General features: G+C 36.8%; 1 pseudogene; it reads right to left on the bottom strand.

Moving 5' to 3' along the window:
• Positions 1–8222: 8222 nt before the first annotated feature.
• On the bottom strand, positions 8223–9645 carry LOC107769113 (F-box protein CPR1-like; annotated as a pseudogene).
• Between the last annotated feature and the right edge of the window lie 1443 nt (positions 9646–11088).

Below are 11088 nucleotides of genomic sequence, written 5' to 3'. Positions count from 1 at the left end.
AGAGTTATATCAACGAAGTAAATCATGAATCTGATTATTGGACCCATAAGTTATAGAAATCATGATTGAAAACATAGTAGAATAACTCTTAATGTTAGAGGTGTAAGAGAGATAACACAACAACTATATTCTATAATAGCTCTACTTTAAAGCGAGTTAGAAAAATAACAGCCTTATAAGAATCCAGTATGGATCTCCCACCGGATTATATAGGCACTAGAGGTACAAGTATTATAATAGAGCTTCAAATGGTGGATGTGATTTATACCTATATGGGAAGGAGGTTATGAAAGAGAGATAGAAAATATGAGGTGATATTCTTAAAGTAAGTAATCTAAAGGTGAAAAACATACAAAATATTAAAGTATAGAAGGGTGAGAGTGGTCCATACTTTAGGTTAAAGACTAAAAGTGCTGGGATTCAGCATCCAGGAATGATAACAGCATCGTTAGGGGCATATTTTCCAGCCTATGGCTTCTAGCTACCGAGGAATCTAGTTGAGAGAGTAAAATAAGAGTTAGAGACAATGCGAAGTCTCGCTTGATGTTCCACAAAAACATAAGGGAATCGATCGCAAGCTAAAGTATGATTCAACGATAAAGTTTTAAAAAGACAAGTGTAAGGATAAGAAGAAGGCAAGTGAGAAGGTAACAAAAATGGATAAGTCCTCGGAATTAAGCCCATGAAAACAAAAGAGATAATGGTTCCTCTATCTTATAAAAAGCTTAATATAGCCTTAATTAACTGAAAGGAGTCTACGACTAGTAGCATTTAGAAGAGATGGGATACTATAAATTACGGTTATGGAAGTATAGTATCACCCCTAGGTGGAACAATCTAATTACTCCAGATGTCCCCGATGAGACGTGAGCCCTAGCGGCGATATTACATAAAAGATCAAGTTATTAGCAGTTTATGATGAATCAAAATTAAGGTAAATCAACAATAGATGGATAAAAGTTCAACAGTATGAGATGACTTTAGACCATCAGTCTTAAAGAAAAACAACGATAGTAACTTGGAGTTGGTTGCAGACCTCAGTAACAATAAATCGAAGTAAGAAATATGGTATATTATAGCTTACGTAGATGTAGTAAAGTCATACAAATGGATGACCATGTCTATGAAATAAAGATATATTCATATTCTCAAGTTCTACAAAGTACCGAGCAAAGAACTTCAATACACATATAGATGCCCAGAGAGGCATCCTATTAAGCCTTGTATATGTTTACAAAGTAAGGCCTAGAGATTGGCTAAAAGCTAGAGGAAAAAGGAGAGTAGAGTGGCATAGGCACACTGACTGGGTCATTATCGTAGAGCCAGCATGTTAGGAGGTAGCAATAGTTATGATATTGGAAGGAATTCGATCACAAGTCATGGTGTGGGGAAGTAGCCTAAAGGGGGGAATGCCCTGGCCTTTGGAGTTATTCACAGAACAACTGCCTAAATGGCAAGAAGATTATAAAGGTATTCACGAGAGCTATACGTTATGAAAATGATAAGAGCATCAGTTAACATTCGAGGACGAATGTTCCAAAGGGGGGAATGATGTTACGCCCCGCAATATTACGATGATGTTAATCCTCACAGTATTAAATTACGATGATGTTACGCTTCGTAGTATTAAATTATGATGATGTTGCACCCTGTAGTATTGTATGTTGAATTTGTTGTAAGGTAATAGACATCAGTCCAAGGAAAAGATTACTTGGAGATTATAAGGATTATGCTATTACAAGCAAGTGATGAGTAAATTCGTGAAGGTGAGAGGGGAAGAAAGTCAAAGAAAATAAATTTTCGTTCAAATTTTACATGTTGGGATAAAATAGGGCCGAGCATTAATACCCGATATTTGTGGGCTAGTACCATACAAGGTACCATATGACCATGATAGTATGATATATAAAAATGTATTAAATGAGTAGTATTTTAAGTAATTTGAGATCATTCTTAATTATGTGGGTAATTAGTTAATTAATTGAGTAATGGGATTAAGGAGTCTAACGTGGCGGCAAGACCTTGCCCAAATTATGACTCATATTATGAGTGAAATGGTGAAAAATTTAAGTAGTATAAGGCAGCAAGACCTTGACCAAAATATGACTTATATTATGAGTGAAATGGTGGAGAATTTAAGTAATATGTGGCAACAAGATCTTGTCCAACTTTCCTTCAAGCTAAGGAATTAGAACACCTTAATGATATGAAATAATGAAGAGCATATGTTCGAAGATCTATGCTCACGACATTTATGAACATTTGAATCAGTAGAAAGGTCTCATAGCAAAGCCTTAGGAAGCAAGAACTAAAGAATTCAAGATTTAGCATCTTAGCAGCGTGACTCTAAAGAAGCCCGATATAATGTTTCTCTAAAAGATCATACAGATTTTTCCCTACTATGAACTTGCCGTAACGAGTTTTGTCGCAATTGTCGTGTGCTAGAATGGATTGTCCAGAGAACTGGTTCAGGTATGTTAAGGTTATCCATTCTTTCTTCCTGGCATGATTTACACGACACGAACGAAATGAACAAATGCACAACTTCCATAAATGATTCTATTCATACAAATACTAGAGATTCTTATGTTCTTGATTCCCAAGATGTCATATTATTCTATCATCTATTCATGGGACTCAAAAATACGTAAGTTGGTAAAATTTAATTCATGATATTTATCAGAGGCATAATGGTCTTTTGACGTACCGAGAGATTTTATTAACATATTTCATATGCATTTCATGCATTTATACATGCATATTGACCTATGACCAGATGACAATATATATACGTATATATATGTATATGGGATATCGGAAAGGTTATGACATTATATATGTATCGCCACCTGATCAGCTGGTATACGTTGATGATTTTACCCACAGGGGTAGAGATGATATGATAGGATGCCCTCAGAAGCCTGATGATTTTATGAAACATGTACCTATGCACGAAATGACATTCATCCGCATACGCATAACACTATAATTATTTCATGATTTATTGAGTTATCCATACATACAGGTTGAGTCATTTACTCTAGATTTCTTCCATGTCTATTGTGTACTTATTTATGTGCCTTACATACTCGGTATATTATTCGTACTCACATCTTTTTTTCCTGGGGAAGCTGTATTTCATGCATGCTGGTCCCGATAGATAGGTCGAGAGCCCTCCAAGTAGGCTATCAGATTAGCGGAAGATGTTACTGCGCTCCATTTGCTTCAGAGTTGCTTGTTTGGTTAGTATGAGTTAGACAAGTATTGTTTGGTACGGCGGGACTCTGTCCTGATATTTATGAAAATTATGCATTCTTAGAGGCATGTAACCCTATATCGTGTACGTAAAAGTTTGTATGGCCTTGTCGGGCTATGTTCAATATACGAGTGGTTATTTTGGTCTTATAGGCCCGTATATTTTATGTATAAGTTGGTATCACATGTTGTATTCTACTTATCTCACGGCAGCCTTTCGCCTCAGCTATCTATGTTAGTATGACATGAAAAGATACATTATGTTGGTACTTGGTTGAGTAAGGTACCGAGTACCCGTCACGGACCGTTGGTTTGGGTTGTAACACTAATTACTCTAGATATCCCCGATGAGACGTGAGCCCTAGCGGAAATGTATTACGTAAGAAGTTTCAAGTCCCCAAATGGTAGATTGTAGAACAACATTGAGGTGAATCAACAATGGATGGGTAATAGTTGCAAAGTACGAGGTGTGATTGGGCCATCAGTCTTAAGATGAACAGTGATGAAAAAGCATTAAAGGATTTAGCTTTATGCATATATGATAAGAAAGGAGTGTAACATGGAGTTCGGTAGCAAACCTTAACCTGTAAGAATTATGGTGTAGTATGGCCTACTTAGATATAGTAAAGCTAATGACACCCAAAAGGACAACATGACATAATTTTATATATGTTCACAAAGTGAAGCCTATAGATTTGGCTAAAACCCGGAGGAAAGAGAAGAGAATAGTCACATAGGTGCACATACAAAGTTAGAGTCGTAAATGTTGCATGATATAAGGTAGCAACAGTTGAGTTTAGAAGGATTCCAACTACATGTCGTGGTCTGAGAAAGAGGCTAAAAGGGGGGAATGCCCTGGCCTTTGGGATTTATTCACATAACAATCGCCTAGATGGCAAGAGGAATACTAAAATATTCGCAAGAGCTATGGGTTATAAGAATGGTAAATGCATCTGTCAACATTCGAGGACGAATGTTCCAAAAGGGGGAATGATGTTACACCCCATATTTTTGTACATGGAAGTACGCCATAAGTAAATTGATATAAGCTCGGAAATGAGATGGTACATCCCGTATTTTTGTATGTTAAAATTTTGGCGTAAGCTAATCGACGTAAGTTCGAGAATGGGATTATTTTGATATTATAAGCATTATGCTATTTTAAATAAGTGATGAGTAAATTCGTAAAGTTGAGAGGGTAAGCAAGTCAAAAAAATTAAATTTTTGTCCAAGTTTGACATATTGGGGTAAAATTCGGACTGAGCGATAATACCCGATATTTATGGACTACTACCATACAAGGTACCATATGACCATGACAGTATGATATATAAAATGTATTAAAAATAAGTATAATTTTAAGTAATTTGAGACAATTCTTAATTATGTGGGTAATTGGTTAATTATTGGATAGTGGAAGATTATCAAATTAATCATGAGATTAGTAATTAATCAATGGTGAATTTGGATAAGGCTTGCACTGCAAAACAAATTACGGAATTTAACATTCTTTAAGCCTTCTTCAACGTGAGTTACACAAATAATGTTATAAAGAAACAACATCACGCTCCAAATAGATTGCATACGTGATTTACAATAGTCGGAGCTGTAATGTGAGATTTTGCAATTCTAAGACAGTACGATGCAATATTTCTCAAGAATATCATACAGATTATTCCCTACTCCGATCTTGCCATCGCATGCTTTGTCGCAATTGACATGTATTTGTGGTATTGTCAAGAGTATCGACTCATGTATATTAAGTCTATCCAATCTTTCTTTTGGCATGATCTATACGACCCAAATGAAATGAGCAAATTCACAAATTCTATAAATGACTCTCTTCATACACGTATCAGAGATGTTTATGTTCTTGAATTGCAATATGTCTTATTATTCTATCGTCTGTTTATGGGTCTCAGAAAATACGAAAGTTGAAAGTTTGTTTCATGATATTAATTAGAGGTATAATGGTCTTATGACATTCCAAGAGATTTTATTGACGTACTTCTCATGCATTGCATTTATTTATACATATACATTGACCCATGACCAGACGGTGTTATATACGCGTATATATGTATATGGAATGTGGTAAAGGGTTACGACATTATATACGTACCACCACCTGATCAGCTGGTATACATTGATGATTTGCCCACAGTGGCTGAGATAATATGATGGGATGCCCTCAGAGGCTTGATGATGTTATGAACACATGTACCTATGCACGACATGACATACATACGTATATGCATGACATTATGAGTATTTCATTATTTATAGAGTTACTCAGATTTACATGTTGAGTCATCTACTCCATGTTTCTCTCATGTCTATTATCTACTGATTTTCCTTCCTTACATACTTAGTACATTATTTGTACCGACGTTCCTTTTTATCTGGGGACGCTGCGTTTCATGCCAACAGGTCCTGATAGACATGTCGAGAGTCCTCCAAGTAGGCTATCAGCTCAGTGGAAGATGTTGATGCACTCTATTACTCCGGGGTTGCTTATTTGGTCAGTATTATTAGTACATGTATTGTTTTGTACGGCAGGGTCCGTCCCGACTTTCATGATAAGTATGTGTTATTAGAGGCTTGTAGATAGATTTTATGTGTACATATATTTGTATGGCCTTGTCGGCCTATATTTAAAGTATATAACAGATCATGTTGACCTCATAGGCCTGTATGTCACAGGTATAAGTTTCTATATCAGGTTGGGTCGTTCTATGTCGGGTATTTTCTCATGTTTACTCTGGTTGTATCCTGACGCACCTTCTAGATCACCTATCAATGATGATGTAATAATAAAGATATGTTACGTTAGTACTCAGTTGAGTAAGGTACCGGGTGCCAGTCACGGCTCATCAGTTTGGGTCATGAAAAGCTTGCACTGCCCAGCCATCTGAGACTGGTGGTAACTCCATTCGCTCCATCTGAAACCTAGACACGAGCTCCCTCAATATCTCGTTGTTCCTCTATTTTATCTTGAAGACGTTCGATTTTCTCATGGGCACCATTACGGCCCCGGCGTGTGCTTTTACGAAGGAGTCTGCTAGCATAGCAAACGAATCAATAGAGTTAGGAGGCAAGTGATTGTACCAAATCATGGCTCCATTCAATAGTGTTTCTCCAAACTTTTTCAACAAAACTGATTCAATCGCATTGTCTTTCAAGGCAATTCCTTTGATCGCACAAGTGTATGAAGTATTATGCTCGTTAGGGTTTGTTGTCTCGTTATATCCAGACATGCTAATATTTTTAGGTATAGGAAATGGAGCCTTGATCTGAGGGAATTATTTTTGTATCATCTAAACCTTTTATACTGGAGGTGCCACAGATATTTGGTCAACACGGGAGTTGTAAGTTTCCACCGTTTTGTCATTGTCTTCAATCTTCTTTTCTTCGGACTCGATCCTCTTGGTGAGCTTTTCGAGCATCCGCATAATGGTGGGGTCAGTCCCGAGTTATTTTTGTTCGACCTCTCCGGCACTGGTTCGGCACGTTGAGTGTTTTATGTTCAGCTACGCTCGGAGTCTTATTCTAACTTTTAACTTGAGCGATAGCGATCTGCTGAGCTTGCATCATCTTAAATAATACTTGCAGGCTGATTCCCCCATCTCCCATTCCTTGTGCTCCTTGGATACCATATCGGGATTCCCTGCGTACATTCCCCCCAAAGTCTGTGCCTAAATCCGCGTTTAGAGCAATGTGTGAACTAGCATCAAGTGGTTCCATATTTGGCACTTCCCCTGGGTTTATCGGTGGTACACCGACCCCTGCATTGTTGTTTTCCCCAAGACCTTCGTTGTCATGAACGGGCGTGTTTTGTGAGCTAGACATGTTTCGGCCTGAGAATAAAACATTATTGACAAGAAAAAGTGTAAAAGTAATGTGTGTAATGCGAATCAGTAATGAAATAATCACTAATATCTTTAGCCACACGGTGGGTGCCAAACTCTTTTACCTCGAAAATACGAGTAACCATTAAATTTGATTTGTGATTTTAAAGATATGTGATTTAGTTCAATACCAATTAATAATCAAGAAATATGAAGTAGAAATGAAAGAAATAAGTGAAGCAAACCAATGTTACTCAGAAGTACATGCCTCGAACTTAGTGACCTCGAGATGAACTAAGAGCAATAAAGCAAGAACGATAAATGTAAAGGACGATTCTGATGAACAGTAAGAGAGAAAAGTAGGATAGTATGTTCTTGCCAATTATTAGATAATGTTACCAATGATTGGGCTCCCCCTTATATAATAGGGGATCCCTAAATAAGGTACGTTTCTATTTTCAGTAAGGGATATTATTGGTACATCTGTCTAATCGCCTAGTACGGAATAGTACAATCTTATTCCGGAATTTGCGCCGTGATCTTGGGGACGTGGCAGAAATCTTGCTCATTCAGTAACACATCCATAACGGTATTATTTCGGGGTTGAGCATACTCGGCTTCGGTATTCATTATACTCCTAACTCCGGGCCTTGCATTCTGTCTTCGAGCTAGAGTCTAGTCTGTCGGGCTCAAAGTCGACCTCGCCCGGACTCGGGCTTAGGACGGACCCTCGAGCCTATAAGTCGGAGGCATATGATTTTGATCGTATACACAGATAAACTAAAAAATCGTGTTGATAACTTGTTATGAATCTAAGCTCAAAGTAAAAATACGAAACGATAAAATAGACCAGAGATATAGAGAGGAAAGAGAGAATAGATTATTATTTACTCCATATATTCAAGTGTTTACAATGTGATGCCCAAACAACCTCCTAAATATTTAGATCATAGGGAAGATGATGAGCAGGTTATAGATGAGTGGAAGTTACAATTATAATGGTGAAAAGTAATAAGAATTATCTACATAATGAAAAAGAGTAGTGGAAATTATATTTAATTAGTGAACATCCATATAATATGTAATTCATAACATTTTAAATAATTTGCAACACGGATATATTTTTAATGTGATAGTTGTTCATTGCAAGAGCTAACTATACAAAAATAAGCGTTGATACCTTTCACCAAGATTTTTGTTTTTCACGAAGACTAGGTACTAACTCACCAAATAAAGTTTTAAGAGCTATATCTCCTCTAAATTACTTGAGCTTGTGTACCGTGTCCGTTTTCTCTTGGAATTGTAGTCAAGCTTTCCTCGTAAAATATAACTCTCAAACTTTCAGGATATCCATGTAAATTAAATTCTTTTACTTCATCGGAAATAAAATTGTAGGAAATCAATTGTCCACTTCTGCTTTGAAGAAGCAATAAATCCTTCCAAACTGTTAATGGGGATTCAATAGGAAGAGGTCTAACTGTGTATCTCTTAATCCAAGAATAGTTCTCACCATACTCTTTCATTATCCAAATGTCCATCATATCCTCTATTGGATCAATCTCACATGTTGGATCACAATAACAAATTAATGTGAGAGACTCATTTAAAATTACGAGGCCATAACACTTTCCATCAAGGACATAACAAGTATCAGGCATCTTCATATTACGAAAAATGTCAGTGCTCATATCAAAACAAAGAATTACCTCTGTATTTGCAGTTGCAAACCAATAAAAGGTTCCCTTGTAAAAGATCTCGGCACAAGGAGACCAAAACACCATGGGCAACTCTTCATCCTCATAGTTCTGTTCTCTCCAAGAATCAATGCCCAAATCATAAACCTCAACTTTGAACCCTCTAACGCAAGGATCCTTGTAAGGATCTGAATAAAATTCCGAAATCCTAACGACTTTGTAATCATTCACAGTAAAGTCAAAGCCAAATCCTACACCACAGATATAACGGTTGAAACCTTGTGGAAAACCAAATGGACTGGGCTGAAGTAGGCTATATTTCCTAGTGGCAGGATTAAACAAAACGATGTGTTGGGTATCAGTCAAGGTAATCAAACCATTGCAAGGCCCGATGAGTCGATGAGACACACTACCATAACTAGAGCATAGATATGGAACATCTATATCTGGAGAACGGGGTTTAGATCATCATTATCTTTCCCACCCGAAAAAAAAAGACAAAGACATTTTTAAATTGGCCGGGTTCTTCTTCAAAGGATCGTTTGAAGATAATAAATTCATCTTTTGTGGTACTGGGCCGCTTGAGATGAAGATTGATAAAATATGTGGAATATAAGAGAGTGTACCAAATTTTCGAGATACGTCTATATCGCATTAGAGACTTCACTTGAAGTCGTAGAAGTATATAATTGGTCACATCCTCGGGCAATTTCTTCACAATTCCATCCGCCATTTTCGATCCTATTCGGCGAGTAATGTGCACTGCAACTTACGAAATGGACATTTCTCTGGATGGTAACAACTTTAGAACCTTCCCGGAGATTTTCTATCTATCCTTTGAATTGGATCCAAAAAGCGTTTTCCTCGGACATTCGTCTCTCTAACTAACTACCCCTCACACGTGCGTTTTTGTGGGTTTTCAATTGTATTAGCGATCAATATTAAAAAAAATTAGTTAAATTAAATTGTGACCGGGCATGTTTAACATTAGATCGTATTGCTTTAATAAGTTTCAATTGTCATCTTATTTGTCAATATCATATACTCAATAATAAAATTTCTATTAAATTATAGGGACTTATATAGTCATCAAATAACTTATTTATTGTGTATTTTACTTGATTATATTTTTCAGTATTAGTATTATTACATTGTTAATAAAAAAACATTATTAGCATATCACTTTGTTTAGTATTTTGTGTATATTTTATTACTCTTCAAATATATTTTATATTTGGTAGTTTATTATGTTGTTCTCAATAATATTGTCTGAATTTTCATGAATAAAATCTCTATTAAATTGAAGGGACTTATATAGTCATTGTTTACCATGAAAATGGTAATGACAATTAAATTTGATTTAGTGGTTCTAAAAATACGTGATCTATTTTTATGCTAGTTGTTAAGCAGTTGGTGCTATGTTAAAGACTTAGAAACGAGAAAAGAGCTTGAGAGCAAGGTGATAACCAGGCCGAATGATTAATAATCGGGGCCTCGAGCTTGCCTATTCGAGGGTTTTGGGGTCGAGTCCGAAGCTCAACTAGAAGCTATCGAGGGTGATCGATGGAGACTAACAGTTATAAATAAATCAATGACGGCTCTTTATGGCCAATAATAAGCAATATATGATGAACTTTAAGTACAACACAATAAATATAAGCAATGGATGAAGTAATGAGATCAAGAGAATATGTAAGAGAGAGAATGTTCTTGTGTCTTTAGCATTGAGCAACAAATATCTACAAAATGGCAAGGATCCGCTTTGTACATGAGGGGAAATCCCAACATAGTAGAAATATATTAATTACAAAGATATAAAGATGGGACAACTAGTAAATGCCATGCTGCGGGCTCAGACTAGACTGACAGACTTTGTCGGCTCCAGCTGCACGCCTTGGGAACTCCCTATTTTTTCTCCGTAACCGTCGGTCCATAGTGCTCCGAGTTCGAGCACTGAGGCCCTCGAGGGATGAAACTCGACAGTGATTTCTGTATACGGTGAAATCAGAGGGTCCAATTTTGCGTTATCGAGGCACCTCAGATGATCGTCTCGAAGGCTTGAGGCTACAGAGCTACGGTCGAGTTCCCTCCCTCGAGGTCCATCGACGCTCGACCTTGGGACGATGTTGACCACGGCTATGGTAAAAGTGGGGAGTTCTCAAGGCACACGGATAGGGTTGATAAAGTTTAGTAGATTACTCTAAACCTGAATCAGGGCGTCATTTAGTTGTCCCATCTCCATATCTATTAATTAATATATTTTGTACTATGTTGGAATTCCCCTCAAATAC

This window comes from Nicotiana tabacum, chromosome 22 (genome assembly GCF_000715075.1).
Source record: "Nicotiana tabacum cultivar K326 chromosome 22, ASM71507v2, whole genome shotgun sequence".
Classification (NCBI taxonomy): domain Eukaryota; kingdom Viridiplantae; phylum Streptophyta; class Magnoliopsida; order Solanales; family Solanaceae; genus Nicotiana; species Nicotiana tabacum.
The sequence above is the reverse complement of the archived record's forward strand: the minus strand, read 5'-3'. Positions and strand labels throughout refer to the sequence as shown.